Here is a 19,787-nt window from a genome sequence, read left to right on the forward strand (position 1 = left end):
CCAGCACCATGATTTTCAGTCCACCCTACTTCCCCTCTTGCTGAGTGCAGAGTTAAGATGGTGGCTCCCGGCCTCTTTCTGACTTGGACAGGCTCAAACTTTAGCTGTTCTTAGGATTATACGTTAGCCTGCTGCATTTATTCATCAGTAACTGAAGTGGTGCCCAACCATCTCTTCCTTCCCCCTTTTTGGTAAGTGGAACTTTCAATTCCAGCTTCGGAACAGCTCCTGAGGTGGCTTGTGCCTCCAGTGGAGGGTCAGCACTGGCCTCTGTGGCCTGGAGTGCTCTCCTTATGAATCTTCTCTGCAGAGGGGAAGTCACCTGCTTCCTTTCCTTCAAGGATGTGGCAAAATGCTCTTCTGGTCTCTTGAAGCCCCCTAACAGGTGCTTCAGATAGCTTCAGATAGCTCTGGGTGTTTACTAACTGCCTTGTAGCAGGAGCTGACTCTAGGAGCTCCTTACTCCACTGCCATCTTGCTGGTCATCTGAATTAATTTTTTTTTTAAACTTATTTGACTTTATTTTTTTAGAGCAATTTTAGTATAACAGTAAAATTGAGCAGAAAAAAACCCAGAGAATATCCATATATCTCTTCTCCACTACCTGTACAATTTCCCCTATAATTAACACCTTGCATTAATGCGTGTTATGTTTGTTACAATTGATGAACTGCTATTTTTGCATTATTAACTCCATAGTTTACATTAGGTTTCACTCTTCATGTTTTATAGTTCTATAGGTTTTGACTAATACATAATGTTATATATTCACCATTATAATATCATACAAAATCATCTCATTACCCTAAAATTCCTGGCAATTTCCCATGCATCCTTCCCTCCCCCCAGAACCCTTGGCAACCACTCATCTTTTTATCATCTCTATAGTTTTGCCTTTCCAGAACATCAAAAGGTTATAATCGGGAAGTGGCTGTGGCTCAATTGATTGGGCTCCCATCTACCATATGGGAGGCCCTGGGTTCACGTCCCAGGGTCTCCTTGTGAAGACAAGCCTGCCCACACCTTTGGAGAGCTGATGGCCCACACCCGCAGAGAGCTGACGGCCTGCACCCATGGAGAGCTGATGCAGCAAGATGACACAACAAAGGGAGAAGAGCAGACAAGCAGAAGAATGTGCAGGGAATGGACACAGAGAGCAGACAGCAAGCAAGCTTCGAGGAGGGGAGGGGATAAATAAAAATAAATTAATTAATTTTAAAAAAGGTTATAATCATAAAATATGTATCCATTTCAGACAGTCTTCTTTCACTTAATAATATGCATTGAAACTTTCTTTATGTCTTTCTGTGGCTTGATAACATTTTTTTTTATCACTGGATAAATTGTATTTAATTTTAACTAATTAAAATTTAAATAGCCACCTTGGCTAGTGGCTATTGCATGAGACAGCACAGCTCTAAGACAAACAAGAACAGTAAGTCAGAGGATACCTATCCCAGCATACTTAACAAGGATGATATTTGGTATTAACACTTTTTGATTGGTATTGTCCTACTTTCATTCTTTTCCAAATAAATTCTCTCTTGACTGGGGGGCATATAAACAGCCTTCAGCCTTGAGAGCAAGAGGGCAACCATCACTCCTCTCAACCACCTCCCCCAACTCTACAAGGAGTTCAGCTCACCCTGCAGCTTTCCCACAAGTATTCACGATCACGGTCCTTATCTTCTGTTCATTTTCTCCTCTCCACCAAAATACTGTGTACACAGAAAATTAAATACTCTGCACACCACACCACGTTTTCCAAATGGAAAGGAAAAGACTTTAGAACTCCTTCTTGAAAAAATTATTTCTTCTTCAAAGCATTATTATATAACATCAGCTTACACCATCAACCATTCTTTCTTTCTCCTTAATTTAGCAAACCTTTTTTTAATTGTGGTAACAAATAATTTGCCATTTTAACCTTTTTAAGTGTAAAAATGTGTCATTAATTACTTTTACAATATTGAGCTACCATTACCACCTTCCATTACTAAAAGTTTTTCATTGTTCCAAACAGAAACTCTTTACCCATTAAGCAATAACTTCCCATTCCTCCTACTCCCAGCCTCTGGAAACCTTTAATCCACTTTCTGTCTCTGTGAATTTCCTTATTCTAGATATTTCATGTAAGTATAACCATGTAGTATTTGTACTTTTGTGTGTAGTTTATTTCACTTGGCATGATTTCTTCAAAGTTCATCCATCCTGTAGTATTTACATGATCTTCATTCCTTTTTATAGCTGCATAGTATTTTATTGTGTGGCTTTATCAATTTTTTAATCTGTGGTCACTTGTGTTCTTCATTATTGTGAATAATGCTGCTACGAACATTGGTATACAAGAATCTGTTTGTCTCTGCTTTCCATTCTTTGGGGTTTATTCCTAAGAGTTAATTGCCAGGCCATATGGTAGTTCTTTGTTTAATTTTTGGAGGAACTGTCAAACCATTTTCCACAGTGACTGAACCATTTTATAGTCTTACTAACAATACACAAAGATTCTAATTTCTCCACATCCTCACCAACAATTTGTTATTTTCTTTTTTATTTTTAGATAATGGTCATCCTAGTGGGTATGAAGTGGTATCTCATTGTGGTTTTGATTTGCCTTTCCCTAACGGTTAATGATGTTGAGCATCTTTTAATGTGCTTATTAGTCATTTGTGTATCCTCTTGGAAGAAATCTCTATTCAAGCCTTACCTACTTTTTAACTGGTTGCTTTTGTTGTTGAGTTGTAGGAGTTATTTATACATCCTGGATATTAAAGTCTCACCAGATATATGATTTCCAAATACTTTGTCCAATTCTTTAGGTTTCCTTTTCATGTCTTGATAATGCCCTTTGATGTACAAAGTTTTTTTTTATTTTGATGAAGTCTAATTTATCTATTTTTCTCTCTTTGTTGCTTATGCTTTTGGTGTCATCTTTAAGAATCCACTGCCTCATGCAAGGTCCTGGAGATTTCCCCCTCTATGTTTTCTTATAACAGTTTCATGACTTTAGCTCTTATATTTAGATTGTTGATCCATTTTGAGTTAATTTCAGTATCAAAAATGTGGGTTTTTTTGAGCATGGCAGAGAACACACAGAGGAATATGATATGGGTCCTTTCCTCAGCTGATCATAATTTGTAAGTGTATATAAAATCCCTGAGGAATTCAAATCTAAAGGATGATGTGTATGTGAATGGTAGAATGGTAGAGTTAGAAGAGGCGGAAGGAAAGGGGATACATTTTAAAATAGTTTTTATAAGAAAGCAGGCACATTGTCCCATTTTTCATTGCCCACAGTGCCTGCCACATAGTTGCCTCTCAAAAATATTTGTTGCTTTGAATCTAATTGAATTTTGTCAATCATCTAGATATGTGAATTTCCTGATGATAAAAAGTTGCAAACAAAGATATGCTTAGTACCATGTAGACAAAAATCACTAGATGGTTGAGTACTTCTCTTTTTACTTCTTATATTTTCTTTTATGAGTGCTTTCATAGTTCTGAGTGTGGATGAAAAGGGAGGCAGATCTCAGTAAATGTGAGAAATCCCTTTCTGGGGAAGGTAAAAGAGCTTTGTTCAGGATAGTGAAGTCTTACCTCCTTGCTTTGTAAGAAGGGTTCAGTGCAAATGTTGCTCCAAATATGAGGCCTCAGTATGCAGCCAAAGAGATCTTCTCTGGATGGCCTGAGGCTCGGACTTGGGGGGCAAAGTTGGATTGGTTGGTAGGATAAAGCACAGGAGGGGCTGACAGTGCTCACTGCACGGCAGTCACTCTCTCTCCAAGCAACTCAGGCAATCTGTTGGTCCTAGAACACCAGGATCCAATACAGGAAAGAGTGTGGACTTTCTTCCTTCATGCTTTAGTTAAACATCAGTTGTGTCTCCATGGCATTCATTCATTTGTTCACGCGATCATTCACTCAATATTTGCTAAGAGACAAAATACTACAGGTACTGTGCTAGGTATCAAGAATAAATATGAATGGTATATCCCTGAGTCCTTGAATTTAAAAAAAAAGAAATTTCTAGTGATGTGAAACAAGTTATTGAATTGGTTCACTGGGGATTTTTTATTTTTACAGGAGATCATTCTTTCATTCTTCAAATATTTATTGGATACCTTTGCTATTATGGTCATAAAATGATTTGAATACTTTTAGGCAAAAAAATGTCTAATAACAGTGCCTGAATCTGAATTTCTAGTTTTGTGGGCTTATTGGGAACACTGTTAGCTCAGTTAAAACTGTTCCTTAACATTAACTTTCAGTCTTTAAACTTCATATGAATAATAACCATTTCTCAGCATCTACTTTGAGTCAAGCATCCATTTCATTTAATCAACATCATAGCTTGTATTAATCAGCCAAAGGTGTGCTGATGCAAAATACCAGAAACTGGTTGGTTTTATTTTTTTATTTTTTAAAATATTTTCCATGTATATGGAGGATTGGAAAGCAGTCTTTTTTAAAAAATATTTTCCATGTATATGGAGGATTGGAAAACAGTCTTTTTTTTAAAAGATATATTTATTTATTTAACTCCCCCCCACCCCCCACCTCCCCCCCCACCTCCCCACCTCCCCCCCCCCACCCCCACCGTTGTCTGTTCTCTGTGTCTATTTGCTGCATCTTGTTTCTTTGTCCGCTTCTGTTGTCGTCAGCGGCACGGGAAGTGTGGGCAACGCCATTCCTGGGCAGGCTGCACTTTCTTTCGTGCTGGGCGGCTCTCCTTACGGGTGCACTCCTTGTGCGTGGGGCTCCCCTACGCCAGGGACACCCCTGCATAGGGCGGCACTCCTTGCGCATATCAGCACTGCGCATGGGCTGGCTCCACACGGGTTAAGGAGGCCCGGGGTTTGACTGTGGACCTCCCATGTGGTAGACGGACGCCCTAACCACTGGGCCAAGTCCGTTTCCCGGTTGGTTTTATAAAGGGTATTTATTTGGGGTAGGAGCTTACAGATACCAGGCCATAAAGAATAAGTTACTTCCCTCACCAAAGTCTATTTGGAGCAAGATGGCTGCCAATGTCTGCAGGGTTCAGGCTTTCTGGGTTCCTACGTTCCTGGGGCTTGCTATACTCTGGCTTCAAGTTTCCTTCCTTCCTGTGGCTGGCTTCTCTTTGCTCTGCATGCTGACTTCCCAGGGCTGTTGTTTAAGTCTTTAGCATCAAACTCCAACATCAAAACTCCAACATTAAGAGCCCTCAACTTTGTTCTTCACCATGCCTCTTATCTGTGCCTTGGGTGGGGACTCAACTCCCTCCCTAATCATAACTCAGTCATGCCCAGGTACAGAGCAGATTGCAAGCATAATCCAATATTTCTTTTTGGAATTCAAATTCATCAATTATATCAATCTGCTACAGTGCTATGATGGAAATATTACTAAATACCCCACTTTACGAATTTGGAAACTGTCTGATTAAACTTAAGGTCCTAAATTTTTCCACCCCTCTACACTATTAGCTTTGTAAAGTTCTCATTGCCTCTTGCCTCTGGTTCATAGTCATCCTATATATAATGTAAAGAGAAGCAATTAGACAAATGTCAAAACATGAGAGACCTGAAGAAGGCCCTTCATCGGACCCTAACCTCCAGAACAATGTTGGCAGAGCAAGGAAAAAATATAGAAGCTAAAACCCAATTGGGGAAGTGGATTTGGCTCAACTGATAGAGCATCCGCCTACCACATGGGACGTCCAGGGTTCAAACCCAGGGTCTCCTAGCCAATGTGGTAAGCTGGCCCACATGCAGTGCTGATGTGTGCAAGGAGTGCTGTGCCACTCAGGGGTGTCCCCCATGTAGGTGAGCAACATGCGCAAGGAGTGCAGGGACAAGAAGCCGCCCCAAGTGAAAAAAACACAGCCTGCCCAGGAGTAGCGCCGCACACATGGACAGCTGACACAGCAAGATGATACAACCAAAAGAGACACAGATTCCTGGTGCCACTGAGAATGCAAGCAAACACAGAAAAACGCACAGCAAATGGACACGGAAAGCAGACAACAGGGGGAAGAAGGGGAGAGAAATAAATTAAAAAATAAATCTTAAAACACACACACAAAAACCCAATTGAACTTTGGATGAAAATTAAATCTGATTAGTGCCAAAGATAAACTGCTGATACCACATCTATGACAGTAATATTAGATTAATGGAAAGATGAGATTTGATCAACTTCTTAGGATCATCCATCAAGATTACACTGTATTAAACTCAATTCTATCAGGTAAGGAAAAAAATACCGACCCCATGTAAAGTTATGATCTTAAAAAGCATCCTTTGCTGAGCACTCTGAAGAGAAAACCTCAAGACCTAGAAAAATGCTTTTACAAAAGATTGGAAGTAGCAATGAAGGAAACAAAAACAATATTTCATTAACTCAGCACAAAGTTCTCAAATTGATCTATCAACTTCTGGAATTTCCAAGCTCTTTTAATTAAAAAGAAATGTATTGCAGTCTTTTTTTTTTTAAGATTTATTTATTTATTTCGCTCCCCTCCCCCCCATCCCAGTTGTCTGTTCTCTATGTCTATTTGCCGCGTCTTTTTTGTCCTCTTCTGTTGCTGTCAGCAGCATGGGAATCTGTGTTTCTTTTCGTTGCATCATCTTGTTGTGTCAATTCTCCGTGTGTGCGGCACCACTCCTGGGCAGGCTACACTTTCTTTTGCGCTGGGCAGCTCTCCTTACAGGACACATTCCTTGCGCTTGCACGTGGGGCTCCCCTACGAGGGGGACACCACTGCGTGGCACTGCACTCCTTGTGCGCATCAGCACTGCACATGGGCCAGCTCCACACAGGTCAAGGAGGCCCCAGGTTTGAACCGCGGACCTCCCATGTGGTAGACGGATGCCCTAACCACTGGGCCAAGTCTGCCACCCTGTATCGCAGTCTTGAACATCTTTATTTCTTCATGAGAAAGTGAAGGACAGAGGCAATTACACTCTGGATTTTTGTTAATGCTAGTATATCTAAAAACGTGTTTCCTCACTTAATTTTTTTACCTACAGATGCTACTTAACATGAAGTGCAAAAGTATGAATGTGTGTATGTTCATGTACCTGTGTGTATGTGCATGTGTGTCTGACTACATATTCTTTATTCTGGCCTAGTCTAACTCTTAACTCCTGCCCTCACTCTCCCCCTAAAATTGACATGTTGGCAACCCTAGACAGAATCTGCCTTTTTTTTTTAATTAAAAGAATAAAAGATCATTCTGCTTTGATCAGGTGCACTCAATTTTTCCATATAATATTCTTAGTATGGATATGAAATTGTATTAATATTTCTAAATCTTTACATTACAGTCCAAAAGTGTAGGATTGCATCCCTTGATCCTAATTTATTGAATGATAATGGGGAGGCATCTCTAAGCATTACTGCCATATTTCCTCACAGTTCACATGACACTGATTTCCCTATGTATCAACTAATCTTACTTTTACAGCAAGTCTGCATTAAACTACATGGCTGTGGCTAGTCAATTCTTTGCACTCTTCTTCCATCTCTGGGAGCCCTTAGAGTCTGTCTGGAGACCCATTCCAAATGAAGATAAATTGACACTCCTCTGCCTGGGGAGCTCTGGTCAGAAATGCAATTTTCACAAAGATGGTGACTAACCTCCAAAAGTATTCATAACAATGAAACATGACAGGTGTCACCAGGAACAGAGATCCCAGGCAAAGGGAAATTAGAGCCTCTCATGTCCCTACTCATCTGTGATTTCCTAATTGTGATTGTTGGCATTAATTGATGCTGGTGCCATTTTTGATCATGTGGGACTGTCTTGAGTGCTCTACATTTCTGAAGGGCTTGACATTCTGAACGCCACAGCATGTTTGGATCAAATTTGCTTTCAACATGCCATGTTAAACAATCTTCCTCCTGAAGGCCATTAGTGAAAATGGCCTGGCAAATCCATTGCCCCCTGAAATTGCAAGCATCACAGAGGAAGCTATTCATAGCATAACTTTTCTTCAGCTGAAAGAGTTGCAGAAAGCATAATAATTCATCACTGTGGCCGTGGATTTGTGTAATCACACATATTTCTCTGATAGCAATCTTTTCTTTGAAGTGTTATTGTAGTTTTCTCCTTTAGGCGTGCTCCAGAGGGCTATTGCATTTATTAATCTTTTTATTGGTCTGAATGAGTCAAAAGTAATTCAGAATGACTAACAAGATTTCTTCTTTAAAGGGAGAGCATCTTTACGATCTTAAGAGCACCACCAAAGTTTGTCATGAAGAAAAGAAAGGAAGTCTATATAATTTTTCCTACGGATCTTAGATGAGGTTAAGCAAGGGAATTTCTACTCAAGTGTCAGATTTTTTGGGACACATGTAAATAGCAGATCTCGTGAAATACGCTGCTCCATTGACCATGGGTGACCTCCTGTTGAGTCTATTGAAAATTTACACAATTCAGAAGTCACAGAGCAGGGATTTGGTACCAAGGGCTTATGAATTAACATTGTCTTAGCACTGGAAAGTTCATTATATGTAAGTGAAAAGCCAGGATTCAGGGTTACAGTGATGTTCTCCCCCAGGTCACTGGTTCTGCATTTCCAACCTATTATGTTTGCCATTGAAAATAATAAAGAATAATAGATATATATCCATCGTGGCAATACAATCAATTACCAAAAGATTTTTAAATGATCAATATCATTATACTGCTACTAACATCTTATATAAAATATTACATCTCCTTAACACGTTTTGCTTTAGTATTATCAAAAATACCCATCTGCCTTGGTTATATGAGATTTATATATGAACATATTTCTGCCACTTTGATTTGGCCTTTTCTGAAATTTAAGTTTTATAAACAGACATGCTAAGACAATTTCTCTTGATATTTCTTCATGTCAAAACAATTGAACAAATCTACTTTTTTAAGAAAAGTGTATATTTCCTGAATTTCTACAGTAACAATTACTTTAGGTAACTAAAAAGTGTACAATTTTATAAAATTGCTCACCTGGAAGAACAGACAAGAACTATGGCCAGATAGTTATTATGGCCAAGCAGTCCTCCTGGAAGGAATAAACTAACTGAAATTGTATCAATGATATCTGTTTTGTAAACACAGTCCACAATGCTCTTTTGAAGGCCAAATAGATGGTTTAAAGAAAACATACCTAACCTTGGCTACCATGGATGCATTTTGTAAGGACATTGATGGTGCCTAAGAATTTCAGGCTCTCTTTTACTCATTTCTCTTCTTCCCAACAGTCAATTGCCCTTGAGAGTTTCCTTCTACCTTTCCATCCTTAGGGAACTGAGATGAAATTAGCTAGACTCTCCACATAGAGATTTCTGAAAGGCAACACAAAAGCTGCGTAGTATATATGAAAATTTAGTTACAAATAATTTCACAGTATCTTCTACTGTAGAAAATAAGGCCCCTAAAACCCTCTCAAAGTTTGGAACAGAGATACTGGAAAAACAAGATTTTATGCCTCTAAGATTCGTTTCCATTATTCCCACTGCCCTCAGTTAAGGGCTACAAAAGCAGAAATACAATACAACAAAATATTTAAGGCATGTATTTACTTCAAAATTGAATAAGAAGAGAAAAATCCGCTAGGGAGTAAATGGTATCCTGAGACCAACCACATTATTTAACTATGTAGAGACAAATGAGCTTTCTGACAAAGCAGCAAGTGTACATCTGGTCCACCTGAAGTGTACACCCAACTATTATGAATACACCCCATTCCATTAAAAATACATTGGGGCCCCACAGTTCCTAAAATCCATACCTATTTATAAATTAAAACATGCCCTTTTGTAGCATTATGTTATTAATACGTGCATTTAAAACATACACATTCAAAAATAAGTTTTTTAAGGGTGAGGGAAAATAGAAGTAAATATAAAGGCTCTAATATTGTATTTTTAAATTGTTTTATCTCTTTTTTTAATCTTTTTTTTTTTAAAGATATATAGATCACATAAAATCTAATACTGTATTGCTGCAACTAAATGCATCACCTTTGGCACACTTTGTGGTACATGTATCATACACATTTTGGAGCAATGATTTCTAAACCTTTTCAGGAAGAATGGATTCCAGTTTAACCCTGATTATGTCATATCACCCTTCTACTTTTTCATTATAGGCAATGCTGGATGTATAATGATTGGCAGCAGGTGATAAGGTGATTTTTAATTTTCTCCAAATAGTTTGGTAGCACATATATAATTATGAGTCTTCTATTCTCCCCTCGTGATATTATGCCTCTGTAATGTTACTTCTATAAGAAACACAGTGGTTTTCTGTTTTGCAAAATGGTGTGAAACCAAAGCATCTGGGTAGACAGTGAAGACTCTGACCATTGCCTTCTGGAGGGAACCGTAGGGGAACTATAATCAGCTCTGGGGAATGTTTTGTCTCCCACTCTATAATGGGACAGATACCTTTGAGATTTCCATAACCAAAAGAAGTAGAGCTCAAACCAGCAGGTTATTGTACAGGAGAAAGCTTGAGAGAGTAAATTGAGGCCTCGATGGACTTTGCCAAGACTGAGCTTGTGTGAGTACAAAAGTAACACATGGGACACATTTCAAACTGTGGCCACCCAAGCTATAGAATAGGTAAAATTAAGCTGATAGAAATTGATAGGTGATAGGAATTGGGACAGGGACTGACTGCAGGGTGTTGATTTGAAAGAGACACAGAAGCTTTCTCTTGGGTGATAGATAGGTTCTATTTCTTGATCAGGATGGTGGTTATATGGGTATATTCATTTGCCAACATTCACTGAACTGTACACTGAAAATCTGTGCATCTTATTGTGTGTAAACTATGCGTGCTAAAAACAAAAATAAAAACAAACAGAAATAGGAAGATAGGGATTGAAAAACTGCAAGAAAAAGGAAATAGGAAGTAAAAGCGGTAGGTCCAGATGAAAGTTTCTTAGATGCTATCTTGCTGTTGTAAAGCTTTTACCTTTGCTCACAGGCACAAATACCCTTTGATTTAATGCAAAATGAGCCTCATTTAAAAGAGTCTTTAAAAGAAGTAGGAAAAGCATCAATTTCAGTGTTTTATGAAATTTGTTTAAGAAACAGAATTGACTTTGCTAGTGATAAAGCACTCAGGTCAAGAGAAACTAAATGTTTTAAAGATTACTTGAATATTTGTATATTTAAATTCTTACAGCTTGGAGGTTACATGGATTCTTTTAATGATAAAAAAGTAGATAAAATTTATTGATTATTTATAATATGCCAAGTCCTGTGTTCAGTGTCATAAATACATTATTTTATTTAATTTTCACATTCACTGTAGGATGTAAACACTAGTAATATCTCCATTTTATGGATGAGGAAACTAAAACTAAAGGAGGTGATTTGAACATGGTCCCAGGTAGACTGAAGATAGTGATCAGGTGACATAAAAATTCATGCTCTTCCTTCTGCACCTCAAAGGAGTTTGTCAAGAAAGTAAAAAGGGAGCCTACACAATGGGAGAAAATATTTGGTAACCATATATCCGATAAGAGACTTATAACTTGCATATGTAAAGAACTCCTATATCTTGAAAATAAAAAGATAAACAACCCATTGAAAAAATGGGGAAAAGATTTAAACAGACACTTCTCCAAAGAAGAAATATGAATGGCTAAAAAGCACGTGAAAAAATGCTCCAAATCTTTAGCTATCAGGGAAATGCAAATCAAAACTACAATGAGATACCATCTTACTCCCATAAGATTGGCAGCTATGAAAAAAACAGAAGAATACAAATGCTGGAGAGGATGTGAAGAAATGGGAACACTCATCCACTGCTGGTGGGAATGCAGAAGAATCCAACCATTCTGGAGGACAGTTTGGCAGTTTCTCAAAAAACTAACCATAGATTTGCCATATGACCCAGCAATTCCACTGCTGGGTATGTACCCAGCAGAACTGAAAACAAGGACACAAACCGATATATGCACACCAATGTTCATAGCAGCATTGTTTACTATCGCCAAAAGTTGGAATCAACCCAAATGCCCATCAACAGATGAGTGGATGAATAAAATGTGATATATACATACAATGGAATACTACTCGACTTTAAGAACAAATACACTACAAACACACGCGATAACATGGATGAATCTTGAGATCCTTATGTTGAGTGAAGCAACCCAGGCATTGAAGGACAAATACTACATGATCTCAATGGTATGAAATAAGTAAATCAAGCTGCCTCAGAGAACTAGAGACTGGAAGATGGGCTTACAGGAAATCGGGGGGTAGAGGAAGGATGTAAGCTGATATCTACATGGGTGAAATCTATGATAAGCTGGAGGTAAGTATGTGTACAAGGAAGGGATAAAATGGGGGCATAGGGTTACCTTTGGGTGGGGCTTTGTGGGCTTGAGGGGGGCTAGGGATGGGAGGATGGGTAATATTGCCCAAGAAATTGGGGGGAGGATGGGGCAACATACGAACATAAGAGATTGTCAGGTGTAGGTTGAGGTATAATGCTGAGAAAACCTTTTCAAAATATAATTAGGAAAGCTACTTGTTTAAGATACTTAAAGGGGATAATCTGATGTAGGACAGACTCCTAGGGAATATGTGAAATGCTCATTTTGCCAGAGTGGGTTATACCATTGGGTAGAGACCCATATAATGAGTGAAGGTATACCCACATCCTGGGGAGGACTAATGCCATCAAATAGAGGGAACTGTATCTCTCAAGAGAAAGTGTGGCTCCCAGGGCATTAGGGCAGTTGAGCAAGTCAAGCCCTCAACACTGTTGCAAGTATCTCTGAACATGGCTCCTCAAGAAATGAAGATTGACTGTCACTGTGGGCCCCAAGGGGAGGGGGAAATAGATATTGAATAGATGGAACTGTGAGTGTAATAGAAGTGTTTCACAAGAGTACGCAAGGAGGGATATAAAACATGTAATATTACACCAAAAACATATAGGGGCCAACAGACTAATAATGTAAATCATAATGTAAAACATAAGATAACTAAAAATTTAGAAAATTGTATAGCCTGAAGTATAAACCACAATGTAAACACAAATGTTACCTTGTTTGAAAGCTATTGTCTCAATATCTGTACATCAGTTTCAGTAAATATGGTATGAAAATGTTAAAAGATTATTGCTGTGGAAGGGAAAAGGTTTTATATTGGATATGTGGGAGTACTGTATATTGTATATATGAATTACTGTGATCTATAGCTCTTGTGAAGAGAAGCTTGGTAATTAGGAAAAAAGGAAAGAAAAAGATAGGATGTAGAATTTTTCCAAATCAATATGTATCCTATATCTAACCTTTAAACTCATCGCTATATTACATTTTACTATTAAGGGAACCTGACATTACATTGGGCTTCACTTTTCAGGAAGTTTTGGATCACAGAATGGTTCAACAATGGCAGCGGAGGAATACTGGTATGGGATGTTATTGACAGGGGACTTATGGTTGATAGGGAGTTATACAGGGCATGTGTCCAGGGTGCATGGAAATGTTTGGATATACTCATAGTGGAAACAATTAAAAACAACAGCTGGGGGGGTGCCAGGTTCCTGGCCGGGGGGGCTCTGTCATGGTCCCTAGGGGAGCAGCGGCAGTCCCCTAGGTGCAACGGCAAGGACCAGGAAGGAATGAGGGTCCAACAGTGAGCCCCTGATACTAATGACTATGCTTGTGAGCCTATACACCTGAAATAAGAACAAGGCCTAGAGCAGCACTGTGCCTAAGAGTTCCCAACTGACAGCCTCCATTTTACTCCAATGTGGCCAGTCTCGAAGCCAAACTCAGCATGTAAATGCACTGCCTTCCTCCCAGCGTGGGACAGGACACCCGGGGATGAGCCTCCCTGGTGCCAAGGGATCACTACCAAGTACCAGCTGATGACATAACTAGAAAATGACCTTGAATAAAAGGTTCAACATGGGCCAGCAGAATGTCCCTGTCTACATATAATAACAGGAGTTAAAAATGCTTTTTGACCTAAATTAAGGGGGAAATGGAAAGGATAAATGAGTTTATATGGCTATGAGTCTCTAAAAAGAGAGTCTGGAGGTTGTCAGAAGGATTGCCCTTATGCACACCTGAACAGAGTCTCAGAAGTCTCAGAGACAGATAAAGTAGATACAACCCCAGGTATTGGTTTTTCTGAGGGCTAAAGAGACCCACAGGTTTTATGGTCATAGCAGATGGAGTTCACTGCCATGTCAGTTGGCCCTTCTTTGGAGTTGGTGTTTCTGCGTGATGGAGCTGGACTCAGATGTGATCTCTTTTCACAAACCTTTCCTGTTACTTTACTGGAATTGTAGTTGGTGCTGAGGTTTAAGATATATCTAGGGGATCTGAATCTCTGAACTGACAATATGATAGCCAGGCCCTGAACCTCAACAGACTTCAGCTCCTACAGTCTGGTTTATTGGACTTACCCATCTCAGCTAACATGGAGTTGAATAAGGTCAACCACCACACCATGGAGCCAAGAGTGCCTACAACTGAAAGCAGGAGGATTGCATCCAGTATCCATGTGGAATCTAAGCCCCCTCTTGACATAGATGTGGACTGGACACAACCAATCCAAGGTCCACAGGAAGGAGGAATACAGTAAGGATTAGAGTGGACTTAATGATATTCTATTCATGAACTATTGTGGTTAGTAATCGAGAAAATGTGGCATTGGTGTGGAAAAAGTGGCCATGGTGGCTGCTGGGTGTGGGGTATGGGAGGAAGAGATGAGATGTGGAGGCATTTTTGGGACTTGGAGTTGTCCTGGATAGTGCTGCAGGGACAATTACTGGACATTGTAGATCCTCCCATGGCCCACTGGATGGAATGTGGGAGAGTATGGGCTATGATGTGGACCATTGATCATGAGGTGCAGCGATGCCCAGAGATGTATTCACCAAATGCAATGGATGTGTCATGATGATGGGGGAGAGTGTTGCTGTGGAGGGAGTGCTGGGGTGGGGGCGGTGGGGGTGAACGGGGACCTCATATTTTTTGAATGTAATATTTTAAAAATGAATTTAAAAAAATAATTAAATAAAAAAATTCATGCTCTTAAACACTATGCTTTGAATTGTTCACTAAAGGGTGATAAATAAAACATAGTGGTTGCCTTCATGCAGTTATCAGAAAGGAGCAGGAAACCAAAATAATTTCATCTGGGTAGTAGTTATAAAAGTCACTGGGGAAAAGTTTCAAAAACTTTATGCACACTCATGTTGAGTATATTTTCTATATATATTCAATTTTAAAAGCTTACTTAAAAAGACTTATTTTCAAATAAGTTCTGGGCAAAAATTTAGAAAAGCAAAACAAAAACCTGGGAAGAAAATATAAACATAAAGATATACGCAACAATCAGATTATTGTGCAAGTGTTTTTTTTATCTTCTCACTCCATTTTAAAGCCACTGAAACTGGAAAACTTGCCTTATGAATAAGATTTGTATAGAAAAAAAATGTGAAATCATTCCCAACTCAAAGAAAAGGCCCAACTTTAGCAGAGTGTCAATGACATATGCACATACATATTTTACATGAATATAAAATAATTAGATGATTTAAAATATATATACATATATGTATTTGTAGCTTAATTTGTATATATACATATGTAATGACTGACAAACTACCAGACCCAAAACTTCATGTATTGACAAACAGAAACAGAGAATCTCAATTCCTAACCTTCTTAGTCCCTCCCCAATAGAATATTAAACACCTTCAAAGACTAAATGTTTTCTCCTAATGAAGGGGAAGGACATCTTTGCCTTCAATCCAGGAAATTACTAGATGTCCTGAGCAGCTGAGAGCCTCGGCACCTTCCTATCCTTCCACATCTATTTGACATCTGATAAGTTTCACATTTCTTCTCAATCTATACCTTGGAAATTTTTCAGCGAGAAGTTTATAATGACCTAAGTCTTTATGGGTAGCATGAACTACAACCACATTCCCCAAAACGTATTTTACAATGAAAAGTGCCAAATAACCAAAATGTGGAAATGAAAGCAAGTTTAATTTTGAAAATACTCAAAATGCATGTTTTATTTGACATAGTTAAATAACCCTGTCTTTTTCAAACAAAATCTCATTGGACGTCTTTCTCAGGATTCCTATGAATTCCTTGGATTTGGTCAGCAATCTCAGATTTCTGCTTCCCCTAGACTCTCAATGTGACTGTCCTCTCCTGTGCTAGGGCAAGCATGCAGCAGAGTCCTTTTCCTAATTTTCTCAAACCACACCTTGAACAGACTGGTGTTTATAATAAATTTTTGCTACAGCCGTGAAGGCTCTTGTAGGTAATCTTAAGTGCATTGATAAACACCCTGCTCTTGGTCTCAGACATTCCTAACTCAGAGTATTTCTCACTGGGAGGTTTTTGTTTTTAGGGTTTTTGGTTTTTTTTTTTGTCCTAAGGTCTGATTCACCAGAGATCTGATTCCTCTTCTCCCCCTGTCCCCCTGTCTCTCTCTCTCTCTCTCTCTCTCTCTCTCTCTCTCCCCCCCCCAAAGCTCTTTCACCCACAACTCCTTCCAGCTCTACCCAGAGAACCTTATCTCAGACCTTGATTTCACCCTATAATATGTTCTTCTTTAACTGACAATTTCCTGGAGGGAAATTCTATGGCCAGCTCTTGAACTAATAAAAAATACAAGGGCCTATTATTTTGTAATAGTCGTACAGGCCTGCTTTATGGCACGTCTTCTTGGTGCATCCATCCCAGCCTTCTCATGACTCATATACTTCCTCTAATTGCTCCTGAAGCAGCGCCCACTCTCCGCGACCTGCTCCTCTCCCTCCTCCCTCTTGCCTCTCTCTATCTCCACCTCTCTCCATCAAGGAAAAGCCTGGCATTTTGTTCATTAGCTTAGCTGTTTAGTCACTGGATAAAAAACTGGCCCTGGAAATACAATTTGCATATCTCCCAGACAAAGGTCAAATGTGCTCTCCTGCCGGGGGGCTCTCATTGTCTGTGCTCCCGGCTTTACCGCAGCTGCTGGCTAGGAAAGGTATGAGGGATGAATGCACAACTTTCAGATTCTGTACTCTGATGAAAGGGAAACTAGGCATTGAGAGCTTGATAGTAAAGCGATACATCACAAAAATGGATAACCTAAACTCTGGAAATCTACATGTGAAAATGGACTTTGCCAAGTAGGAAAATATATTTAATTCAGTCATTCAAATTCAGATTAGTCATAAGAGCTTTTCAGATAACAACATATTGACCATCATCAGTTCATCTAAAATCAGAGTGATTTGAGGGAAGCACATTAACAGAATGTCCATAGAAATCCTGAAGGGACAACAGGTCCCAGGAGACTTTCAAGCTTTTCCAATTATTTCCTCTGGGGTTAAAGCTATATTGCCACTATGAATTCTCCTCTGAGCAGTGAGTCTTTCCATTACTGCTTTTCAGTCCATTTTGGGGATTTAGAAATTAGATACTGTCTTTCACAGGCTTGTCATCAGTCTCAGTAACAGTTTTGCTGTTTTGTAATTATATGTTATCTTCTGTACATCATCTCATCCCATCTCCTGACCTATCTTCCAAGCTCCATACTGAAATTGAAATGCATGTGCTATTTTCTGTGCCACTGAGATACCTGGTCTATTTCCTTACAGTTCCCTTGAAATCACGGCCCGAAGCAGGAAGCATTGGCATCATTGCTCAGAAAACTACTGTCAGTGATAACCAATTACAGCTTTAAAAGCCAAATCTTGTAAGCCTCCCCTTCTATTCCACAGGGATACAGAAAAAGTCTGGTGTGTGGAAACAAAGCAATCACTTAAAATGTAACAAGGCACATTCCCAAAGTAAAACCATGACTCACCCTGCACATGCAATATTGATATTTTAGATTATATATAATTGAACTGAGGTTGCAGTTTATTTTCCAAATGCAAACATGTGTTTAATTAGAGCAAAATGTGCATCTCTGTAACACTGAATTTTAAGTACCAGGTTCTAAAGTTTATTGATTGATGATTATTGTGGGGAAACATGAGCTCTTATGCATAAATCTTTTGACAGGAGCTGTCTGTCAAAAATAATGATCTTTTTAAAACTCATGAATAAATAATGATGCAGGACCACTTTACATAAAAATACATACTCATTTACACTCTGTCCACTGAAATGAAATATGGTTATTTAAAATAATGACTCTGTGATGGGTGAGTAATGAAACATTATTAATTTAATACACATGGTATTTTATACTCACCCTCAAATTACATGCATCTATTTTCAAATATTAACACATTAGGCTGTTTTTTTTAAAGACCTGTAACAAAATGTCTGGTACATAAAATCCTTTCATGGATGAGATTGTGAATTTTAGTTCCACCACACTGGGGTCTCCTCTTGGTCACAAGCCGGAAAGTAATAAACCGGCTGTCACTGCAGTGATGGTTTATTGTCTGCTCTAACTTAGAGCATCCAGGACGAGCCACCTCTTTTTCCTCCCATAGGAAAAAGCATGAATAGTTGAGAACAAGAGCCAGAATGCCATTTGCCTTTCTTCATCCTTTCCCATCTGGAATTCTCGTCTGTTAATTTTTCCTTTTCTCTGTTCTTTTCTTCCTTTATCCCACCCTGAATTTCCATCTGCATGTGGGCTGAGTTAGGGAATGACAGCAATATTTGGTCAGTCTCTCACTAGCAATTCAGTAACAGAGGAATAAGAAATTATTGAAAATTGTATTCCACCTTTTTATTTTAAAAAATACAACTTATTAATAGATTCACTCTTCTCCTTTCCTCTCTGACTTTACGATTATTTCCCCTGCCTTTTTCTTTTCTCTCCAATAATGAGCCAATATGAAAAATGATGAGAGTGGAAATGGGAATCCGCCTCAGATCAGGAATGGCTATAACCAGATTTGGGAAGATAGAAAAAGAAGAGTAAATATTCAGTCTCCTTTCACTCCATACATCTAAGCTCTGTCATTCATTTTGAACTCCCTAGCTGGTTTTCAAACTCCTAGGTCATTGAATATGGGGAATGCTGATGGAAGTTTCCATAACCATTTTATAGATGGGGAAAGTGAACCATAAAAAAATGATAGGGTTTGTACACACATACACAAAAGAATTCTTACTTGCAAGCAAATGAACTTTTGGAAGGAAATGTGTATAATGCACATGCAATTATACACATCACTGATTCCAGGGACTTGGTAATGGCTGTTTCTTGATGCCACTGTTCTTGTTGGGCCAAGACAGGTTCTGCTGTCTGTACCACATGCCATTTTCCAAATTGGGAAATGTCCATGAGTCAAAAAGAAAAAAAATAAAATTTTGTTTAGCCCTTTAAATCAACTTCTTTAGGTACCTCAGTTAGTGTTATTCAGCCCATAAAGGTTCTCACATTTGAAGGATGGGTTATTGACTTTTTCTCAAATTGCAATTAATCTGGATTTAGGAATTTTGTGAAACCTTTGAGATAATTTTTGATCTCCTGCCATGTTGTGGTAGAATGTTTGGGAATCCTGAGCTTAACACAGGGGCTTTAAAGACAAATAGCAAGTGAAATTAATTTTAAATATTTGGCAAAGTTTGATTATTTTTTAAAATAGATTTGAAAGTGTTACCCTAAATTCCTTTCAAATGAATATTTCCTAAAGAAGAGTGACTCAGAGTGATTCATAAAAATATACATCTACAAATTTCATGTTTAGATATGTCTCTTACATAATTATAAAGTGTGAATTTAGACATAACACAAACACAGTGTCAGGAAAGTGTTAACTTCTACTAGCAAATAATTTTCTTTTTAATGGTCTCCAC

This window comes from Dasypus novemcinctus, chromosome 7 (assembly GCF_030445035.2).
Source record: "Dasypus novemcinctus isolate mDasNov1 chromosome 7, mDasNov1.1.hap2, whole genome shotgun sequence".
NCBI classification, from domain to species: domain Eukaryota; kingdom Metazoa; phylum Chordata; class Mammalia; order Cingulata; family Dasypodidae; genus Dasypus; species Dasypus novemcinctus.